The 20,005-nt window shown below is 38.8% G+C and overlaps 1 protein-coding gene and 1 long non-coding RNA gene across 3 annotated transcripts in view; one reads left to right on the top strand and one right to left on the bottom strand.

Moving 5' to 3' along the window:
- Nucleotides 1–289: 289 nt before the first annotated feature.
- On the bottom strand, nucleotides 290–19,119 carry LOC134299653 (uncharacterized). The gene is made up of 3 exons (XR_010006899.1): nucleotides 19,015–19,119; nucleotides 16,569–16,632; nucleotides 290–1,957 (listed from the first exon to the last, which is right to left on the bottom strand). It is a non-coding gene; the product is annotated as an uncharacterized LOC134299653 (long non-coding RNA).
- The window catches only part of pitx2 (paired like homeodomain 2), an 81,566-nt gene continuing 75,408 nt past the window's right edge, over nucleotides 13,848–20,005 (top strand). The window contains exon 1 of one of the 2 annotated variants that reach the window (XM_008112104.3): nucleotides 13,848–14,067. The gene's annotated coding sequence lies outside the window, so the exon portion shown is untranslated. The remainder of the gene's footprint in view (nucleotides 14,068–20,005) is intronic. The other variant, XM_062983107.1, reaches the window with a different exon arrangement.

The raw sequence follows: 20,005 nt of genomic DNA, 5'->3' as shown, positions 1-20,005 counted from the left end.
TGGATAATGTGTCATCCTCTTGGTATGTTGGGTTTTTAATGCCATCTATATTGTAGATTTAATATTTTACATTTTCCTCTTTTTCATATTTTCCTTTGAGTTAAAACAGGCCCCACATCTTCTCTGAGACATATTAACTAGAAAAAGTAAGGACAAAGAAAACATGTTCACATCTTTATCTTAGGTAATTTAAACAAATCTCTGTCCAAGCTGTGGCATTCGACAGGCAAGGAATTGATATTCTAACCCACACCTCTTCCAGAAGGGTTTTTGAACAGTATGTGACGAATTAGCACAATCCTTTTCTTTTATTCCAACAAGGATATGCAGACATGCTTTAGTCTCAAAAAAACATTTGTCAAATACTTAAAATTGATTCAACTATATAATACCTCTAATAAATACAACAGATCAATGATTTAAAACTCTAAGCTTAAGGGAAGATCTTTCTTCAAATCTGAATGCTATTTGAGTCTTATGTTACCTTAAAACTCAATGATAGACTAAAATTGAGATTTACATTGAACAGAAGCAGTATTTCCTCACATTACTGCACGAAGTGACAATGGTTTAGCCCTGATGATAGAAGCATTAGAAAGAAACAAAGGGGGATGAGTCCTCGGAGATATCAATCCATAGCAAGAATGTAAAGGAGGGGGTTCGAGTTGCCAGAGGTCTCCAGCTGCAAACCAGCTGACCCATTTGGGACAAGCTGCCCAGTATTGCTGTTGGGCACACTCTGTGCCTTCTCATGGAACATGTGTGGGATTCCTGTTCTGAAATAGATGAGAACCGAATAGCAATGGGGTTTGGAAGGTTGTCTCCACTGAGTTCCATGGAAAAATAAATGACCAACAACCCTATCTTTCAAGCTCAGCTCCTGTCTTCACCTCCTTGCTTTTGTTGTTTTCTTTCTGCTTTCCTTTTATCAGAATGCTGTGTGTTGTTGGCTTTGTTTATATGTTACACCTGTTCAATGAAGACTAAATATACCTAGTTGTTGGTTAAGATTGACCATAAAGCTATGACCTTACATGTGTTGCAGAATCCCCATCAAATTGGAGGGTTTGTTCTCATTATGCCACTCTAACAATAGGGTATGATAGAACTGCATATTTCAGCACTGTATTGATAAGTGGGTTTGTAAATTACAAATGTTCACATTTTATGACTGTGTATATGTCACCACAGTACAAAACATGGTAGGGATTAACTTTCATTCATAACATCATGGTCCTTTTAAGACCAGAACTGTGGCACATTTCAAACATATGCGTACGATTCTAAGACAACTCAGTCCCAACTAAAATAGACCCAATGAATCATTGAATGGGAGGATCAGCGTATAGGTACAACCTATTGATTTATTGGGTCTACTCCAGTTAGGATCAATAATAAGACCCAGGTGTGTGCCTGCATCTCCATTTCCTTCATAGAAAATCTAATTCACAGCCAAGTGTGAATTGCATGTCGCCTGACCAAGGAGCCCATTCACACTACTCAACCATAGCACAATGGTTTCAAATTCATTAATATGAGTTCATTCTATGGAATCTGAGATTTACACTTTAGGGAGAGGCATTGAGAACTCTTTTCCAAGCACTCAAGTACCTTACTAGACTACAAATGCCAGAATAACATAGGATGCAGCCATGGCAGTTAAAGTCGAATCATTGTAATTGTGTAAGATGGATGGATACTACATAATGCCACTTTATTTTACATCATTTTCTGTGATTAGTAAGATTCAAGCTATTCCTCTCATTCCTCTCAAATGCCTAGCATTTCAAGTCTTATTGGGTCAAAAACATACCTTTATTAAAAAAAATGTGATTAAAGACATTTTGAACTCCACTGCAAGTTTCAAACAGGAAATGTTATATTTCCTTTCTAGAGACTCAGTTCTAGTTCTTTTGTGTTCCTTCATGTTGCATGTTCCATTTCCACTTTCTTTGTTCTGAAAGAAAGAAAGAAAGAAAAAAAGAAAGAAAGAACAGATGGTAGATAGCCTCCATTTTGAACTCTCTTGCACAATAAAATAAGCCAAATCTGACTACCCCTTCTATCCTAATACTTGCAGAAACATATTGGATTTTACTCCATTTTATGGTGGTTATTTTATTGTCAGCTGTTTTTCCTTCTCATTTTAAAATGTCATGTTTAATTTATTACTATAAATAAATTTAATTTTAGTAACCCTCTGACATAGGTTCATATTCTTCCCATTTTGCACAGCCTACTAGAACGTCAGATATTGATATTGCTATTACATAATATACTATATGTATTTAAATTATGGCTAAAGATAACTTACAATTGTTTAAAAAACACAGCTTTAAAAAGGGAACAGCAAAATTAAATAAGGGCCCCCGGTGGCACAGCGGGTTAAACCACTGAGCTGCTGAACTTGTTGACCAAAAGATTGGCGGTTCGAATCCGGGGAGCGGAATGAGCTTCTGGCAACCTAGCAGTTCAAAACATGCAAATGTGAGTAGATCAATAAGTACTGCTCCAGATAACGGCACTCCATGCAGTCATGCCGGCCACATGACCTTGGAAGTGTCTACGGACAACGTCGGCTCTTCGGCTTAGAAATGGAGATCAGCACCAACCTCCAGAGTCGGACACAACTGGACTTAATGTCAGGGGAAAACCTTCACCTTTTCCTTTACCTAGTCCATTCAATTTGTAAAAATGCTACAGAGTCCACACAGTTAGCCATTAGGGTGAATGGGCCCTGTCTGTAATGTGGTCACAACAAAGTCCATTTAACCCATGTAGATGTGCCCTAGGACTGTACAACCAATTCAGCTAATTCCCAAACAACACAGCAGACTGGACTCATTTGGACCAGTTCCAGAATGGCACAATTCTTACTACTTTAAAATGATCTGGATATTTATTTATAAGGGGAAAGAGAGAAAGGGTAGATAGTAGATCTCTAGCATAATCATATAATGGAAAGGACCTCTCCAGTTTCCCTATTCAAGAGCTTACATTTCACTATACAATGATAGCACTTGGAATGAGGAGGATATTTCATGATATAATTGAATATTTTCTGATTTTTCTTCATTCTAGTAGTAGCAGATAATGAAAAATCTCATTGGTCCTTTTGGACCTTCCTTAATTTCTTTTAATCATGTTGCCTTGCCTAGCTTAACCTTCTGGTTTTTGTTGATGTGTTGCTGTGTCTGTTCTGGTAATGAAACTTATTCTCTGTGCCCCAAGCCTGAATTGTCCATTCTTGTCTTAAAATGAAAACCGGTAGTCAGAATCAACAGAGAAAATGCAGAGCATTGTCTGGGATCATTTTGAGATGGAAGAGGATCCCAATGTTACTAGCTGACTTTGCTGTAGGCAGCAAGTAAACTAAGGTGACATAATATTACCAAAGAAGCGCTGTGTATCTCAAAACAGAAACAGAAGAAGAAAATATGTTGGGATTCAAAAATGCTCTGCATAAGTAAAATAGCCTGTATGATGGGAAATGGATAGATCAGTAGATAGGGTTTACAAATTTTGTAGGGAAGCCATCCCTTGACACATCTCTCTTCATCTATCCTGCCCCAAAATTCAATGTTTAGATTGATATTCTAAAGGTCACAATTCTTTCTCTCGTTTCCATCCACCTTCCTGAAATTTCTGTTATCTTTGTTCTCCAAGAATGAGGACCGATCCTAGGCCCTTTCTACACAGACATATAAAATCCAGATTATCTGCTTTGATAATTTAGATTATATGGCAGTGTAGAAGGAGCCCTAGTCTCTTTTTCTGTCTGCCATGGAGTTTTCTTAAACTTTTTTTGTAATTTTAGCCATTAATTTTGCTCCTAAAGTGTGTTATTTCATAATTCCTCCTGATATGCACATCTCTCTGCTAACAAAATCAAAACAGTCTGCTAGCAGGGGTAAGACTAGTAAGGCAAGTGGGTAATAGTAACAACATCTTTTCTCAGTCTACTCACCCCACAAGAGGCTTAAGCCAGAAACTCTTGAAGAGATGAGAAAGTGTAGTATTTTGAGAAGAAAGTTTTCAACACAAAGCCAGATCATCAAGTGAATTCAGGAGAAAAAGGCAGACCAGTGAGGATTTTTGACTACTTGTGGGGCTGGTAATAATAAATAAAGTATGCTCCCACCACAACCCCTGCTGTTTTATGCTCTGTTACTGAACTTAACCAGTTGGTTTGCTTGGAGAATACAGGGGAGATCTTTTCTTGAAGTTAACTGTCATCATTTCATTATCATATATCTTAGTTAAACTTTAGCAGATGTAGCTGACTGATGCATTGGAACATAGAGCCAAGTAGTGTGGGATGAACTGCCAAGACTGGATAGTCAACAATGCTTTTTAAAAATTGCTCTTGTTTGATGAAAAACAAAAAGATCAGATTTTTCATGTGCCACATCCAAGTCTGGCATAGATTATTGGTTGTTTGGCAGATGTGTCTGGGAGCTAGGAAAGCTGTGGATCCTCCAGACCCACAGTCCCTTGTGGACCTCTCCCTCACACACCTTCAGCATATGTCAGTTCCATTGATCTGGTATCAGATGTTTCTGCAGCAATGTAGAAGATTCATGGTTAAATCTTCAAAGGTTAAATCTATCTCTTCCACCCCATAGGGGAGACCCAGTCTGTTATGTGGCATCCAGTACTGAACGACTAGAAACATAAGATTAAAGCTTTAGCCATCTATTTTCTCCAAGTCTTTTGCCCATCTCTTTAACCTTGTAAACTTGTAAACTTTAACTGGGAGGAAAGGAAAATATGGGGAAGATATTCTGTCAGTATTAAGAAAAGGACATCAACACATTTTAGAGTCATTAGATGCTTAAGAATAAAGTTTCCTTTATTCAGCTTTGCATGAACAGAACATCTATACCAAAATGTATCACAAAATATATAGTGAAGAAGTCAAAAATGCCATACATTCAAAAGATCCTTTTCTTGTTTTCCCTATATCTCTTCCCCTTCTATAAAAAGTCATATAATAGTTTATATAATTTATTTATTATTTATTTCATACATTTGTATTCCATCCCTCTCACCCCCAGGGGGACGGGGGGGGGGGGGACTCAGGGCAGCCTCACAACCGGCAATCATTAGATGCCAAACACAACAATTATGAAACAATTACGGTTTAAAACAAATAGTTATAACATCAATTATAAAAACATCCATCTAAAATTACACAAGTTCAAAGTCATAGTCCAAGGTCTGTCCATTGTCAATCATATAAATCATTCTCATTATTATCGCTGTGTCTGCTGCTTGAGTACCTGGACCCACAACCATGTTTTAAATTTTTTCCTAAAGGACAGAAGTGAGGGGGCCGATCTGATTTCATTAGGGAGGGAGTTCCACAGATGGGAACTCTGTCTATAAATTCATTTTATATAACAAAGCAATGATTAGATTGTAAAATCACTAGAGTGCAAGTTCTTTAGAGCAAAAGTCCACGTTAAGACAAAATGGAAAATGATAGTGCTCTGTTGTTAAAATCAGAATGGGCAGTCTGCTAGGAGGGACAAAACTAGTAAGGCAAGTGGGTGATAGTAACAACAGCTTTATTCAATCTACTCACCCCACTTACAGCTCTCCAATGTTGGACTATAATATTCATTTTCCTTAGTCAACTTAGCAAATGGTGGGAGATGGTGGGAGATGAAATCCAACTACATCTGGAGGGTCACAAATTGCCCACTTTTCTGTTAAAAGACAGACAATAACCAAGGAAGGCCCAAGTTGTGGCAGAATTAAATCAGAGAGCTAGAAAAAATGTTTTCATAATGAATTTTTGAAGAGATGGATGAACATGACAACACTATTTTGGGACATAGTGTATGATTCTTCACTTCTGGGCTGTACAGCACTCTTGGTTGCATTACAGTTCTTTGGCTGGAATAGAGATGTGGTACTGCAGTTATTTGATGAGTGAGACTAGTATTACCACCAGCAATACCAACTCATCCAGAGGAGAAATAAAACAGCATAAGCATGATTCAGACAGCACTACAAAGAAAATCATAGCAAAAAGAGTAAAAGTTTCCAATATATCTCACAACCTCTGAGGATGCCTGTCATAGCTATCGGCAAAACATCAGGAGAGAATGCTTCTGGAACATGGCCATACAGCCTGGAAAACTCATAGAAACCCATTGATTCTGGTCACAATGAGAAGTCCACTGTAATCATGACCAGCAATGCTGGACTAGGATACTGGAAGACTAGAAATCCAGCTCAGCCATGTAAACTCACTAGGTAACCTTAGACAAGTCTCACTCTCTCAGCCTCAGAGGAAGGCAAAGGCAAGCCCCTACTGAATCGATTATTGGCAAGTCAGCATGTAGCTAGCTATATCCAATTGAATCAATGGACCTACTCTAGTCAGGAATAACAAACAGATTTAGGCTGGTGTTTTTAAGCAGCGTAAACTAGTTGTGATAATATGGATCAGATAGATAGATTTCACAGACTTCATATTAAACATATTTCCTTTGAGAAAAATGTTTCCTGAGACAAAAAGTAGATCTCTGTGATTTCAGACGATAGTCCAAATCAGCTAGCAACCAAACAACAATATATCTACTCCAAAGTAAACCCTATTTGGTATGCATATATGTTTTCCACTCCATCCAAAGGTGAAGATAATATTTTTCTTGGTTGGCAGGCTTGATCCTGTGACACTTCCTGATACTAAAAAGCTAGTCAATTGATCTTTATCCCCATCTCTCTCCCTTAAAAAAGAGTGTTATGACATTTCTGCTTAAAACTGAAGAGAACTCAGAAAAAATGGATTATGTTGGCTGAGGGATTCTAGTAATTGTTACTGAAAAAAGTAGTTTTTTCTAGTTCTTAGACCAAATAAAATTGGTGCACTCAGCACAAGTATATGTCTGAAGAATCAAGACCTAGATCTATACTTTTCGTGTCTAAAGAGAATGGAAAATATATTCTAAAATGTTCATATAAAGTTTTTGGAGAGGAGGAGAAAGATTTTCCCATTCGGTTTGGTACTGTGCATTATTTCACTGCAATCCATTATCAAATATGCACCTTGGTAAAGTCCAAACAAGCACAGAAACACACATACTTATCAGATAACCACCATGTCATTGAGAGCTATTTTGTCTATATTATCACATTAAGTCTACCATAAATACAAAGACATCACATAATAAATTTAATCAGAAAAATATTTTCTAAAAGCATTTAAGCACATTGTTTTGACAGATGGTGCCAGAAATGATTCATATAAAAGTAAAAGATTTTGAAGCCCCATTGAGGCAGCAAAGTAAATTTACTAGTTTGCTGCCAAATGAAACGTAGTGTGATTTGCAAAGGAGTATTCCACAGGAGAAGCAAATGTACCATTTTGCTTCCAGATGAAACACATTTCAACAAAAAAAAATCATAATAAAGAGCCAACTTTTTGACATGGTATATTATAGGGAGTAGAAGAACTTGGCAAAGCTCCCAGACAAAAAGCAATCTATTGCATGCCACTGATTTTGCCCTTAAAAGAGTGCTTTTCCCAATTGCCGCTTAATGTTTTATCCTTTTCAGTGTACAGTGAAGGGGGGATTTACAGTTCTCTTCCCCCCACTGTCTCCATGGAATAGTGACTTTTAAATATATATATACTTGGATTTAAGCCTTACTCACCTCTGTCAAGTAAGTGGTTCCATGAAAGTCATCATTTAACAAATGGCAATTCTATCTGCACTTACTTCAGAGCAAGTCATAGTGAATTTGGAGAGACCTACCCAGAATTCAGAAGCATTTGCTTCCTTAAATGCCAGATTCTCAGAGTTAGAATGTTCATTGACTCAGTTGGCTAGGGTTTCTAAAAGTTGTAGTCCAAAACAGCAATGTTCCCAAACTCTGGAATTAATGTCCAGCCAAACTTGCCCGGAATTAGATTGTGTTAGAGTAGGAAGGTTTATTTGTAAGTCTATAATTCCTTTAACCCACCCACCCCAATCCATCAGTATGACCACTAGTTGCGAAATCTTTTTATTTGTGGTATTATTATTATTATTATTATTATTAATAATAATAATTCATTTCTATCCTGCTTTTCTCTTGTGGGTGGGATTCAAAGCAGCATACAACATATAAAATTCATACAAATACATCCGACCACAATACGTAATCAGTTAAAACATCATATCCCGATATAAAAACCCAATTAACATATCAAATAAAGCAATTTAAAAAACTTACAGCAAAACAAAACAGTAACTTTTCCATACCACCTACTGGTATGTATAATTTAGTTCATGGGAATAATATATCCCTTTACTATAATGTAGGGTTGAGACCATAGTGTGGAAACTCTCTGGTTATTACTCAGATTTTTGTCTTGCGATGCTACTCAAAATCTTGCCAAGGAGTATTGATTTCTATTTAATTTATAACTTTTATGTCTAGCTGGTACAGTTTCCTAACATCTCCATTATGCACATGCTTACTTGAAAGATAACATTGCTCCCTTACCAGGGAGTTTAAGCTTTCTATACTATTGTCACCATTAAAGTTTCATAATCTCTGTAGCAATTCCAGTAAATTTATTGAAAATAAATTTTAATAAATTTCGATAAAATACTCAATGGCCCGAACTAATTGCTAGATCCAACTAGAATGTGTGTATGTGTGCCTTGTCAACTTACCAAGACCCCATTAATTCCATAGGGTTTTCTTAGGCAAGGAATATTCAGAAGTGTTTTTGACAGTTCCTTTCTCTGAAATATAGCCTGCAGCACCTGGTATTCCCAAGTACTAACTAAGGCTGACCCTACTTACCTTTCAAGATCAGATGGCTATCTGGTGCCTTTAGGGTATTAGGCCTGCTTCCAAAGAGAATAGTCCAACTGAATCAATGGAAATTATGTAAGTGTTGACTCCTGATTTAACACTTGATTCAAAGGGCTTAACACTGCTGAGAAAGACCTCTACTTTGAGGTCAGCCACAATGCACGAGGCTGTTTAAGACCAAGGAGGATAAGTCAATTTCTTTCACTCAAGTACCAAATTTTATTTCAAAGAAGATCCTGGTGACCATATCACCATCATTGGCAGCAGCTTGCTTCTGCTTAGCCACCTCCTTCACAGTCCCAGAATTCAACATAGATTATAAGGATTAAAGCAAATATAAAACACATAATACAAAAGTTTAACAATAGTCAAGCTATCCATTAAATTAAAAGCAATTTAAATCAGTGTCATGAGGAAGGTGACACTACAAATAAAGAACTCTGTTGAGGAGGTACAAATCCAGCCTTGGGATTCAAAGATCCCCATCTCTGATTTAAATGAATTAGAGGTCTCGCCTCTGTGTTTGTTTGTTTGTTTTATATTTTGCTTTATCTCTCTTAAAAGGTATTCAAAGTGGCAAAGTATAAAGTCATGCATCGGGTCTTTGAGTTTTCAAATATTTTGAATTCTATGCACAATACCCAGAAATTCTGGAAGATGACATTGCCTTCAAGTCAACTCCAACTTAATGGTGATCTTATCAAAGGGTTTTCTCGACAAGATTTATTCAGAGGAGGTTGAGAATAGTATGATTTGCCCAAGGTCACCCAGTGAGTTTCCATGCATGAGTAGGGATTTGAGCCCTGGTCTCCCAAAGTCCTTGTCCAATAATAATATAAATAGCAATAGTAGTAGTAGTAGTAGTAATAATAATAATTTATTTTTGTATCCCGCCACCATCTCCCTGAAGGAACTTGGGGCGGCTAACATGGGGCCAAGCCCAAAAGACAAATTGTGAGCAAGTTAAAATATAAAAAAGACAATTAAAAACAAGCAACAAGCAGTATAAAAACACAAATGAATTCAGGCACAGTTTTAACAAATACATAAAAACAAGATAAAAAGTTTTAAAACAATATCCAACACTCACATCCCTACACCTTGCTGGCTATCTCTAGCCATACATGCTGATCATCAAATTTTCCCTACTCCTGATATGCTCATTCCTGACATATGCTCATTCCATAGCATGAAGATGAGATTAAATCTAGAAAATTGTAAATAATGATCATAGCCTTCTTCCAAACCCGTAATAGCTGACAGTGCAAATTAGAATCATCATTACATTTGTACCTGGATGCAGAACTTGGAGAAATATTTTTTTAGATCATAACGTCAACAGAATCTTCCAGCCCAGATGGCTACTTTTCTAAGCTCTGCTTGAAGAAGGAAGGCAACCAAATCCACCATTGTAAAAACAGCCCCCCAAAATAGACTAAATATCTAGTAGATAAAAGTTCTTGTTTTGAGTACAGAATTTTTTTCAGTTCTTTTTTTATAAATGTAATACACTTCTGCTTTGCTATTTCTTGACCACTATAAGGACTCAACAGTGGATCAAGTCATCCTCAAGATTAACACTGGTCAGGATCTAGAGATACATATCAAATCAAGTCACACCAGTTGATATGATGTTTCACAAGGGACCTAGGTGGACACTTCTACCTATATCATACTTAAGTTTCATAGATTAACAATTGTGCCAAAAACAACAGTAAGATTGGGTGTTCCATGAATTCAGATTAGCACATTTCTGAGAAAGTCCTCCTCTAGAGTCACCTAGCCCAGGGATCAGGAAAGTGTAGCCTTCCTGTTGTTGTTAGAATGCAGATCACATCATCCATCATATAAGGGTCAGGCCTAGTTAGTAGGGGAGATCTCCAGGTCAGCCTACTTAAAGCTCCCCTCACCTTTGGCTATGCTGGTTAGGACTGATGGGTGTTTTGCAAGCAAACAACTTCTGCGGGGCATAACTTTGCTGGACCTAACACAGTAAGCACAAAAATGCCAAGTAAAACTGTTCATGGAAAAAGGCGATTCATTTTGCTGGCTCTCCAGAAAGACTGAAGCAAGGCTGGTCCTATCTAGGGCCACTTCTACCTTTAGGTATAACTGTGGCAAGTGCACATGAGGCAAAAGCTGGAGGCAGAAGGGACATCCATGTAGGAAGGGACAGTCTGTCCTACTCTTTCTAATGAGCCTGCTGCCCTCAGGAGTGAAGGAAGGTGCTCTTCTGTCCCAGGACTGTCATAAAATTCAGTTGGGAAGCCAATGTCCAACAAAGAGGAGAATGCCATCTTGTTCTTCAGCTCAGGTAACAAAATATCCGAGCAGACCCTTCATTCACTGGGTTCACAACCAGTGACACTTCTGGTAAGTTGAACTTCCTACTTCTGTTTTGAGTCATGATTTATAAGAACTCTATGAACTCTATTGATGTCCATGTTCTCAAGAGGAAATGATGAGCCTCTTCTCTAAATCCAACCAGTGGATTTAAGTGAGTGTGGATCAAGGACACTGTAAATCACAGTCACCAACACATGTAATGCTAAGGAGAAGGACTGAATGTGTTTTTACCCTCCCAACCCTAAAAAGTTGTGATGTATATTCTAATTATTGAAGGATATTTTATCTCAACACTTTCAGTTAATGCAGTGGTTTTAAGAAGTGAATCTCCCCTGCTTTTTGTTTTCTGGGGGAAATGCCCACTTCCAGTCTTTGTTTGCCCTGCTTTGGCAATGTTTCCTCACCAGTTTAGCTCCAGAGGCAAAAACACCACTGCAAAAAGATAGTCACCCCATCATGATTGGGAAAGTAGAGCAGACCCTTTCTCTTTTCTTTCCCCGACTTTGTAAAAAGAGAATTAGCTTTAAATGTCCTCTTGTTTTCCTTTTGTAGAGTCAGGGGTGGTTCAAAGAGAGCCCCATTACATGGCTATACCAGTAGTATGGCACTATGACCCCACTGTAGCTGCCATAGTAACATTGTGTAGCATTCTGGGAATAATAATAATAATAATAATAATAATAATAATAATAATAATAACAACTTTATTTTTATACCCCGCCCCATCTCCCCAAAGGGACTGGGGCGGCTTACATGGGGCCTGGCCCAATAAAACAAACAAATAACAGTAACAAAGCAATAAAACAATTATCCCAGTAAAAAACATCAACATCAATAAAAACAATCATTAAGATCAACAGAACAGCAGTTTACTGAAGCCCAAGAGCAGTGATTCCCAACTGTGTGTCCCAGGTGTTTTGGCCTACAACTCCCAGAAATCTCAGCCAGTTTACCAGCTGTTGGGATTTCTGGGAGTTGAAGGCCAAAACATCTAAGGACCCACAGGTTGAAAACTACTGCCCAAGAGCAATCTGGCTAAGAATTGTAAATATTCTTCTTTTAAGGGCAAATCCCAGGATTTCATGTGATTTTTGCTTTGGCAGTTAAAGTGGAACTATAGTGTTGTTGAAGGTTTTCATGGGTTGCTGTGAGTTTTCCAGCCTGTATTGCCATGTACCAGAAGCATTCTCTCCTGATGTTTTGCCTGCATCTATGGCAGGCATCCTCAGAGGTTGTGAGGTTTGTTGGAAACTAGGCAAGTAGGGTTTATATATCTGTGGAAGGTCAAGGGTGAGAAAAAGAACTCTTGTCTGTCTGAGGCAGGAATGAATGTTTCAATTGGCCACCTTGATTAGCATTGAATAGCCTTTCAGCTTCATGGTCTGGCTATAGTGCTGTAATATTGTAGTGTGATAGGATTGGAAGCTACAGGTGGGTAAGAGATCAAAAGATAGATGCCTAACAGGTCAATCTTCTGTACCCCTTCTCAGAAGTCAACTCCATTGAGTTGAAATCAGAACCTTTCCTTCTGCCTGAATCCTATACTGATGAACGGGGAGATAAACCCAAAAGATATTATGTGCATGCCCAGATGCACTTTCGCCTTTCCTAAGCAAGACAATCAGAATTAAATGAGAAGCTGAACCCAGGTGTTTCCTCTATAAAAAGGGAATCAGCCAGGCTCTGAAGCTGCAAGACTTTTCAATGCTAATCAAGGTGATTAATTCCAGCATGCACACTTGATTCCAACAGACACCCTAGACCTTCCACAGATATATAAACTCCAAACAAAATCTGACTACCAGTATTTTAAAAACTCTAAAACCGGGACAGTAAATAAAGAGCAACACTCAGAAAACAGGAGAATTCCAGACAGAAAACAATCAGGCCCAACTGAGACCTAACAAAGGATTTCCCCAGGAAGTAAGCAGCCAGTCCTTGAAGCTGCAAGGCCATTCAGTGCTAATCCAGGTGGCCAACTAACACTTGCTTCCAACAGACGAGTTCTTTCTCCCTTCCTGGACCTTGCACAGATATATAAACCCCACTTGCCTAGTTTCCAATATACCCCACAACCTCTAAGAATGCCTGCCATAGATGTGGGTGAAACGTCAGGAGAGAATGCTTCTGGGACATGGCCATGCAGCCCGGAAAAGTCACATCAACCCAGTGGTTCTGGCCATGAAAACCTTGGACAAGACAAGAAAACCCTCTAGAAGTTCACCTTAGGGTCGCCATGGGTCAAAAAGGACTCGAAGGAGCACAATAACAAAAATCGGGTGCGTCTCCTTTCATACCTGTATTCATACTGTGTACGTGTGTGCTCCCTTCTTTCTTTATTATGCTAGGTTCCCATTCATTTCAACTGGTTGGTTCCGAAAATCCGATGCAACCCACAAATTCCTAATGGGAATGCGCAAGACAAAAGAGTTTTGCGAATAATGTGGGAGGGGGGGGGGGAGAGAGAGAGAAAGTTGCGAATCAGCCCACTCTGCGGCTGTCAAGGGTCTCTTTCTTTCTTTCTTCCTCCCTCTCCCTCCTTCCCCCTCTCTCCCAAGCCGTTGATGTGGTAATTAAGAATTTGGTGAGAGCCCCGGTCAGGTCACCTCGTTTCTCAGATCAGAAATTCTTTCAAGTGTCCTTCTGCGTCGCCAAAGATGACAACAGCAAATCAATAAGTGCTTGAAATGAAAGGGGGAGGCTGCCTGGCCCCCGGGGCTACAGATTTTCACACCGCCAGCCTTTTTTTCCCCCTTCTCTCTCTCTCTCCCTCCTCTCCCCCTTCCTCTTCTCCGGCTTCTTTTCCCCGGAACTTGTAACATTCCTCCGCTCCGCTTCGCCTCTACTATCTATCTAAAGGAGAGCTGCTGCTACCCTTTCATGCCTCTTCTCCAGACGGAGGTAAGGAGCGTTTCGCTCGCCTTGCAGCCCCGAGGCCGGCTGGCTGGCTGGCTTCAGGGCAAGATGGGAAGGAGAGCAGGGGGAGAAGGCGAGACTGAGCCCAAGCGAAAGGGTTAAACAGCATCTGCTCGCCTCTCTCTGCGCCTGAAAGCAAAGCAAACTCTGCCTTGGAGGAGACCAAACCAGGCAACGGGCCTGTGGCCTTCCCTTTTCATCTTTTCTCCACCAAACCCTCTTCGGTTTGTGGGTCTGGTTTGCTTCCCTCTTGCTTTACAGTTTGACTTTCTTTTTCCTTGGCCTTCCTTGCTTGGTTGTTGCCCCTTGTCTTTGCTTTCCTTTCTTCCCTTCTCCAAAGAAGGAAGATGAAGAAGGGAAAGTTTCTTCTCCACTCCTTGTACTTTCATCAACATTTCTTCCTCTCTCTTCCCTCCATTATTTTGAATGACTGGAGTCTGTTTATTAGGCGGTAGTATATTACAGCAAAGTATACTATGTTATGCTATAATGTTATATATTATATTATTATAATACAATATAACATAGTATACTATAATATAATACTATATTATAATATAATGTTATATTGTATTATAATGTTATATTATATTATGTTGTATTATAATTATTATTTTAAAAGGTAAAGGTATATAGTGTTATATTATATTATAATATAATGTTGTATTATAATATAATATAATTATTACTTTAAAAGGTAAAGGTATATAATGTTATATTGTATTATGTTATATTATAATATTATATTATATTATTATAATACAATATAACATAGTATACTATAATATAATACGATATTATAATATAATGTTATATTGTATTATAATGTTATATTATATTATAATGTTGTATTATAATATAATGTAATTATTACTTAAAAAAGGTAAAGGTATATAATGTTATATTGTATTATAATATAATGTTGCATTATAATATAATATAATTATTACTTATTACATTCTATATTATATCACATAAAATTATATTATATTTTCCTGCAAAGGGGGTGGACTGGATGACCCTTTTGGTCCCCAACTGTATGGATCCATTCTGTATTATATTTTTGGGAATCTAAAAAAAAAATCTAAAACATACTGGGTTGCTGTGAGTTTTCCGGCCTGTATGGCCATGTTCCAGAAGCATTCTCTCCTGACGTCTCTCCCACATCTATGGCAGGCATCCTCGGAGGTTGTGAAGTCTGTTGGAAACTAGGCAAGTAAGATTTATATATCTGTGGAAGGTCCAAGGTGAGAGAAAGAACTCTTGTCTGTTGGATGGAAGTGTCAATGTTGCAATTAATCACATTGATTAGCATTGAAAAGCCTTGCAGCTTCAAGGTCTGATTGATCCCTGCCTGGGGGAATCCTTTGTCGGGAGGTGTTAGCTGGCCCTGATTGTTTCATATCTGGAATTCCCCTGTTTTCAGAGTGTTGTTTTAGAGGTGTTTTAATACTGGTAATATTTTAATACTTCTAATATACCTCACAACCTCTGAGAATGCCTGCAATAGATGTGGGCGAAACGTCAGAAGTGAATGTTTCTGGAACATGGCCATACAGCCCGGAAAACAGCAACCCAGTGACTTCAGCCATGAAAGCCTTCGACAACACATAGTATACTATTTTATATTATTATTATATTATATTATTATAATATATCACATAACTATATTATATTCTAATATTATATTATAATATTATTATATTATATTATATTATATTATATTACATAACATTATATTTTCCTGCAAGGGGGTGGACTGGATGACCTTTGTGGTCTCCAACTCTATGGTTCTATTCTATATTATATTTTTGGGAGGGTTGATTTTTTTTCAATCTAAACCATATTGTTCTTTTCCCCCATCTCGACCCCAGGCCGGTCTTCTTTCTCCCCACCCTAATAAAAAATAAATAAATCCAATCCTCGGGACGTTTTAATGAGGTCATTCATTACTGAGTCAATGCGGACATTTATATATTCTTTTTAGCTTCGAGTGGTTAAGCGCTCCAGGTTTTGTCTTTTTTTCGCGAGGATGATCAAACCAACGATGCACACGAGGTACTAGGCTGGGTTTTAATTTATATGCAAATCGATCCGCCGGTTTGGGAGAGGGGGGTTGTGTTGTGGGAGGGGAAGCGGCCTTTTTTTTTTTTTCTATGACAGGCTTGGAATCAAGATTTGAGCCATTTTTCCTCCCCCCAAAGAGGAAAAGTAGAATAGGCAACAAATCAATAATTTTCTCCGTATATATATATGTGTGTGTGTGTCTAATTAACTATCGAAACTTCCACGTTGACTTCAAGATGAATAATTGGAGAAGAAGGGCAGGGAAAAGGCGGGGGGAGGTTGCCAAATTATTCTTCTGGATTTGTCAAAAGCAAATTGGAAATTATGGTGTAGGAAACCTTGTGTCAAAGGCTGATTGGGGTTCACCTGTTCTCAGGTTCAGCAATGGAAAAACTGGTTACCGGACCCTGGATACTTACATTGCTTTTTTTTCCATGATGTATGATCCCATTCCTCGGTCTCATATTTAAGTCAGCACAGTTCCTGCAGTGCAGACACAGAACAGAACAGAAAGAAATATAGAAAGAAGTTACTATATTTTATACGCATTCATCCCGTCTCATTAGTCCAGTTCACTGTAAATAATAATAATAATAATAATAATAATAATAATAATAATAATAATAATAATAATAATAAGGTGGTTGTGAGTTTTCCTGGCTGTATGGTCATGTTCCAGAAGCATTATCTCCTGACGTTTCGCCCACATCTCTGGCAGGCATCCTCAGAGGTTGTGAGATCTGTTGGAAACTAAGAAAGTGAGGTTTATATATCTGTGGAAGCTCCAGGGTGGGAGAAAGAACTCTTGTCTGTTTATGTTGAAATTAATCACCTTGATTAGCATTTGAAAAGCCTTGCAGCTTCAAGGCCTGGCTGATTCCTGGGGGGGGGGGAATCCTTTGTTGAAAATGAATGAAATCTGGCTACCAGTATTAAAAAAAACTCTAAAATCTGGACAGTAAATAAAGAACAACACTCTGAAAACGGGGGAATTTCAAACAGGAAACAATCAGGACCAGTTAACACCTCCCAACAAAGGATTCCTCCAGGCCTTGAAGCTGCAAGGCTTTTCAATGCTAATCAAGGTGATTAATTGCAACATTCACACTTGCCTCTAACAGACAAGAGTTCTTTCTCCCTTCCTGGACATTCAACAGATACATAAACCACACTTGCCTCTTTTCAACAGACCTAACAACCTCTGAGGATGCCTGCCATAGATGTGGGTGAAACGTCAGGAGAGAATGCTTCTGGAACATGGCCATACAGGCCGGAAAACTTACAGCAACCCAGTGATTCCGGCCAGGAAAGCCTTCGACAACACAATAATAATAATAATAATAATAATAATAATAATAATAATAATAATAATAATAATAATAATAATATATTAGTAGTAGTAGTAGTAGTAGTAGTATTTCCCCCGCCCATGCCAAAATTGTTAACATGCACCCCTGTCCTTAAAAAATAATAGTGGTTACTCAGAAGTAAATTCCACTGAGTTCGATCAAAAAATGTAATTGCAAGACTGAGGCTGGAATCCTCAATTTGCCTTCTTGAGAGTGAGCTGTCCCAAATACCGTGAGGCTTCTGAGTAAACGTGCCTCTAAAATGTTGACTTTTGATGGATTTGCGGGGTCCTTGTTGCGAAGGACCCCCAAAGCTCCTGAGCCGGAACCTATTTGCAAACCCCGTTGTCAAACAACAGGCTCCTTCTTTCATTTCCTGGCGGTGATTTCCTTCAAACAAGTCATTTCTGGGCAAGAGCAACTCTAGGCACGTTTCACTGGGAATCAGTAGCATTGAGCGTGGAGAGTGAGGGATCCCAGATACAATCCAGAGGATCGGACGCCAGTCTGCGAAAGCGAGTCGATTTGAAACCTGTGGGGAAAGGAATCCCCACATTTAGCCTCTCTCTAGGCATGAACTTTTTACCCTGTTACCTCTTTAGAAGATGGGACTTAGTAAACTAGATACATCTTTTCTATCAAGAATGTATTTCTTTTACTTCAGTAAATATTTTTGAACCTAAAGTTCTGACTCTGCATTCCCAAACCATCCTGAGGAATGGAAGGTTATACTAGCTCACCACAGTTTCTGCTGGTTAGGAAGTTTCCTCCTGGTGCTCTGCTATATTGATGGTGGAATCTCCTCAACTGAAGGTTATTTTGAGCCTAACAGTTCAGATTCCCCAGCAAAAGCAATGAGAAACACTTTTGAGGACAGGACTTATTTTGGCGAAAGAGGCATTGGGCCCTGTGTCAACCTGTTTTCACCTGTCTCCCCAAGAAAATAGGCTTCGAATCCGACTCCCAGGAGACTTTCTTTCCCTTGCCTTCCTTCCGAAACCGTTCTTTTTTAGTAACGCCATTTCTAGAGGAAGGATTTTCAGAACCGATTTTGCAGGCTCCCACCGATTATGTCTCTCTTTTGCAGCCCGGCGATTGTAGTCCGGGAAGAGACGGGGTTTGACTCAAATCCTATGTTAAGATGTGTTTCAAATATTTTTCGGAACTCAAGTCGAGCCTTGGGTTACTGAACGAAAGAGATATGCTAATGGGAAGGTTGCTCCTAAAGTGGCTCCAAGTGGGGAGAAAAAAGGCTCGGAGAGAGGGACGGATCGCGTCCTTTCTCGACAGTCAGTCCAAGGGTTAACTAGTTGGGAGGATTGCGGGTTAGGTTTCGGAGCAGAGAAATGTTCCTCTCGGCCCCTGGTTTTTGGAGTTTCTGAGGAAGGTTGTGTTGGAAGGCGCCGCGAAATAGAAATCGCGAGCTTGGCTTGTTCTTTTCTAAAGGATTTTCCTGGCGCGGAGGCAAAGGAAAAGGGGGGAAATCAAAGTAAATGCAATCTTCGACTTAACCCACCAACAAATCCAGGCAGAGGCCAACTCGTTGCTGGTTGTGGTGTCGAAGGTTTTGTTCCACAGGCATTTTCTCCTGACGTTTCTCCTGCATCTATGGCAGGCATCCTCAAAGAACTGTAAATAATAATAATAATAATAATAATAATAATAATAATAATAATAATAATAACAACAATAATTGGTTGTGAGTTTTATGGCCATGTACCAGAAGCATCATCTCCTGACGTTTCGTCCACATCTATGGCAGGCATCCTCAGAGGTTGTGAGGTCTACTGGAAACTATGCAAGTGGAGTTTATATATCTGTGGAATGTTAAGGGTGGGAGAAAAAACTCTTGTCTGTTTTGAGGCAGGTGTGAATGTTTCAATTGGCCACCTTGAATAGCCTTTCAGTTTCAAAGGTTGGCTCCTTGCTGCCTGGGAATGTTTTGTTGGGAGGTGTTAGCTGGCCCTGATTGATTCATGTCTGGTTTTCCTCTGTTTTTTAATGTTGTTCTTTATTCACTGTCCTGATTTTAGAGTTTTTTAATACTAATCCAAGCAGAGATGTCAGCCATAGCAGAGCACTTGATGGACCAATCTGGACACAGCATATTATTTGAGAACACAGAAACGCCAGATCACTCTAACAACCACAATAGACAACACAGAGAAGCCACTGTAATCCACAAGAATGTGGACAATTTCAATAGAAAGGAGGAAACCATGAAAATGGAAAATCTGGCTACCAGTATTTTTTAAAAGCTCTAAAATCAGGACAGTGAATAAAGAACAACACTCAGAAGACAGAATAATTCCAGACATGAATCAATCAGGGCCAGCTAACATCTCCCAACACAAGATTCCCCCAGGAAGGAATCAGTCAGACCTTGAAACTGAAAGGCTATTCAATGCTAATCAAGGGGGCCAATTGAAACATTCACACCCTCCTCAAACAGACAAGAGTTCTTTCTCCCACCCTGAGCATTCCGCAGATATATAAACTCCAGTTGC

Source organism: Anolis carolinensis, chromosome 5, assembly GCF_035594765.1.
Source record: "Anolis carolinensis isolate JA03-04 chromosome 5, rAnoCar3.1.pri, whole genome shotgun sequence".
Classification (NCBI taxonomy): domain Eukaryota; kingdom Metazoa; phylum Chordata; class Lepidosauria; order Squamata; family Dactyloidae; genus Anolis; species Anolis carolinensis.
This window is presented reverse-complemented; position numbering and strand designations above follow the sequence as displayed.